Consider the following 3,897-nt stretch of genomic DNA (forward strand, 5'->3'; position numbering starts at 1 on the left):
TAGTCATTGGCATTGCCATTGGACTAGGTGGGGCGGGTCTTTAACCGATGACGCGGTATATTGTGACGCCTGTAGGGGTTTTTAGTTGCAGTACTGCGGGACTTGGTTGCAGCTATTGCCAGGCCTGACCTTTTCGTTTCGATGGGAAGTGTTAGGTTCGGCAGGGAGTACATTTTGGAGCGCTACGCTCCGCCTTAAACCACTAGGAGCAGAGCTCCCCTATGGGGCGGAGCTCCACGATATAGAACGATTAGTTACCGGAGTGTAACTCCAGTTCTATGAGTGGAGCGGAGCCCCATAGGACTTAAGGCCCTGCCGACCCTCTCTAGTCTCGCTGAAGATAAATATCTCGGGAGGCTGATTGAGGGTAGGCATCCCCTCTTATAGGGACACCTGTGCTCCAATTGGCTGCAGGTGTGTGCATAATTTTGTCTCAGGCTGTTGCTGCCTTAGGGCAGAGGGTAAACCACTAGGAGCAGAGCTCCCCTATGGGGCTCCGCTCCACTCATAGAACTGGAGTTACACTCCGGTAACTAATCGTTCATTAGAGTTACCAGCCTCAGAAATTGCAGCCCAAATAAATGCTTCAGAGTTCAAGTCACATACACACCTCAACATCAACTGTTCAGAGGGGACTGTGTGAATCAGTCCTTCATGGTTGAATTGCTGAAAAGAAACCACTACTAAAGAACACCAATAAGAAGAAGAGACTTGCTTGGGCCAAGAAACACGAGCAATGGACATTAGACCGGTGGGAATTTGTCCTTTGGTCTGGATTCCAAATTTGAGATTTTTGGTTCCAACCGCCATGTCTTTGTGAGACGTGGTGTGGGTTAACGGATGATCGCATGTGTATTTCCCACCGTAAAGCATGGAGGAGGAGGTGTTATGGTGTGGGGGTACTTTGCTGGTGACACTGTCTGTGATTTATTTAGAATTCAAGGCACACTTAACCAGCATGGCTACCACAGAATTCTGCAGCGATACGCCATCACATCTGGTTTGGGATTAGTGGAACTATCATTTGTTTTTCAACAGGACAATGACCCAACACACATTCAGGCTGTGTAAGGGCTATGTTACCAAGAAGGAGAGTGATGGAGTGCTACATCAGATGACCTGGCCTCCACAATCCCCCTACCTCAACCAAATTGAGATGGTTTGGGATGAGTAAGACCGCAGAGTGAAGGAAAAGCAGCAACAAGTGCTCAGCATATGTGGGAACCCCTTCAAGACTGTTGGAAAAGTATTCCAGGTGAAGCTGCTTGAGAGAATGCCAAGAGTGTGCAAAGCTGTCATCAAGGCAAAGAGTGGCTATTTGAATCTCAAATGTAAAATATATTTTGATTTGTTTAACACTTTTTTGGTTACTACATGAGTCTACAATATAGAAAATAGTCAAAATAAAGAAAAACCCTTGAATGAGTAGGTGTTCTAAAACCTTAGACCGGTAGTGTAAGTATTCACACCTGAGTCAATACTTTATAGAAGCACCTTTTAGCAGCGGTTACAGCTGAGTGTTTCTGGGTAAGTCTCTAAGAGCTTTCTAAACCTGGATTGTACAACATTTCCCCATTATTATTTTACAAATTCTTCAAGCTCCGTCAAATTGGTTGTTGATTGTTGCTAGACAACAGTGGCGGTAAGTGCCGTTTATGATGAGGGAGGACACTTTTTTATATTTTTTATGAGCATGGCCTTATTTCTATTACAGCATGTTGGATGACTGTCATTCATATTCCATTCACCCAGTTCAATGTAACGTCGATAGGTTTAGGCTACTACATGATACTCAAATGTTCCCTATTCCCATCATGAGGTTGCTACAACCTAGTCTATGAATGAAAGTTTACAACGTAGGTGCACACAGGTCGAGAGAAACATTTGAGATGACAGACAGTGACACATGGACAGACAGTGACACTTTCAATACCGCCTTGCACACTCTTGCCTGCATGTAATCATTTGTCCAATAGTTGCAAACAAGTTTCTAATGGACAAATTCAGGTATGTTTATCCCCGTTTCGTTTGCTTCCGTTTAAGAAATGTTTTTTCAACAGAAATCGGCGGAATGAATACACCCCTGATCATGCATAAACAGAGTTTACGTTCATAGCAGCTACGTTGTATTCATTCTAGCCTCTATGCACTCTCCTCCTCTCACCTTCTCCCTTCGTTTGTGGACTTCAATGAACAACATCAGCTGTATGTGACCAGGCTAAAAAACCTTTCCAAGCCAAACCATGTCATTACCGCTACACAGAGCCTACATCGTTGTCCCCATATTAGCTAAAGTAACGTCCTAGTCAACATAGCAGTGGTCTAAGGCACTGCATCGCAGTGCTAGCTGTGCCACTAGAGATCCTGGTTCGAATCCAGGCTCTGTCGTAGCCGGCCGCGACCGGGAGACCCATGGGGCGGCGCGCAATTGGCCCAGCGTCGTCCAGGGTAGGGGAGGGAATGGCCGGCAGGGATGTAGCTCAGTAGATAGAGCATGGCGTTTGCAACGCCTGGGTTGTGGGTTCGTTTCCCACAGGGGGTATGAAAAAAAATATATATAATATGTATGCACTAACTGTAAGTCGCTCTGGATAAGAGCGTCTGTTAAATGACAAAAAAAAAAAAAGACCAAAAAAAAAAGAAAAAACTAATGCGTTAGTAAACCCGCTACAATCATGTGGTCCTCTGTAGCTCAGCTGGTAGAGCACGGCGCTTGTAACGCCAAGGTAGTGGGTTCGATCCCCGGGACCACCCATACACAAAAATTTATGCACGCATGACTGTAAGTCGCTTTGGATAAAAGCGTCTGCTAAATGGCATATTATTATTATTATATCATGCAGTAACGTTACAGTGTACAGTGAGGGAAAAAAGTATTTGATCCCCTGCTGATTTTGTACGTTTGCCCACTGACAAAGAAATGATCAGTCTATAATTTTAATGGTAGGTTTATTTGAACAGTGAGAGACAGAATAACAACAAAAAAATCCAGAAAAACGCATGTCAAAAATGTTATAAATTGATTTGCATTTTAATGAGGGAAATAAGTATTTGACCCCATCTCAATCAGAAAGATTTCTGGCTCCCAGGTGTCTTTTATACAGGTAACGAGCTGAGATTAGGAGCACACTCTTAAAGGGAGTGCTCCTAATCTCAGCTTGTTACCTGTATAAAAGACACCTGTCCACAGAAGCAATCAATCAGATTCCAAACTCTCCACCATGGCCAAGACCAAAGAGCTCTCCAAGGATGTCAGGGACAAGATGTAGACCTACACAAGGCTGGAATGGGCTACAAGACCATCGCCAAGCAGCTTGGTGAGAAGGTGACACCAGTTGGTGCGATTATTCGCAAATGGAAGAAACACAAAATAACTGTCCGTCTCCCTCGGCCTGGGGCTCCATGCAAGATCTCACCTTGTGGAGTTGCAATGATCATGAGAACAGTGAGGAATCAGCCCAGAACTCCAAGCGGGCTGTCGTGCCCTTTACTGAGGAGTGGCTTCCATCTGGCCACTCTACCATAAAGGCCTGATTGGTGGAGTGCTGCAGAGATGGTTGTCCTTCTGGAAGGTTCTCTGATCTCCACAGAGGAACTCTGGAGCTCTGCCAGAGTGACCATCGGGTTCTTGGTCACCTCCCTGACCAAGGCCCTTCTCCCCTGATTGCTCAGTTTGGCGGGGCTGCCAGCTCCAGGAAGAGTCTTGGTGGTTCCAAACTTTTTATATTTAAGAATGATGGAGGCCACTGTGTTCATGGGAACCTTCAATGCTGCAGAATTTTTTTGGTACCTTCCCCAGATCTGTACCTCGACACAATCCTGTCTCGGAGCTCTACGGACAACTCCTTCGACCTCATGGCTTGGTTCTTGCTCTGACATGCACTGTCAACTGTGGGA

The sequence above is a fragment of the Coregonus lavaretus genome (assembly GCF_964263955.1).
Source record: "Coregonus lavaretus genome assembly, contig: HAP1_SCAFFOLD_675, whole genome shotgun sequence".
Classification (NCBI taxonomy): domain Eukaryota; kingdom Metazoa; phylum Chordata; class Actinopteri; order Salmoniformes; family Salmonidae; genus Coregonus; species Coregonus lavaretus.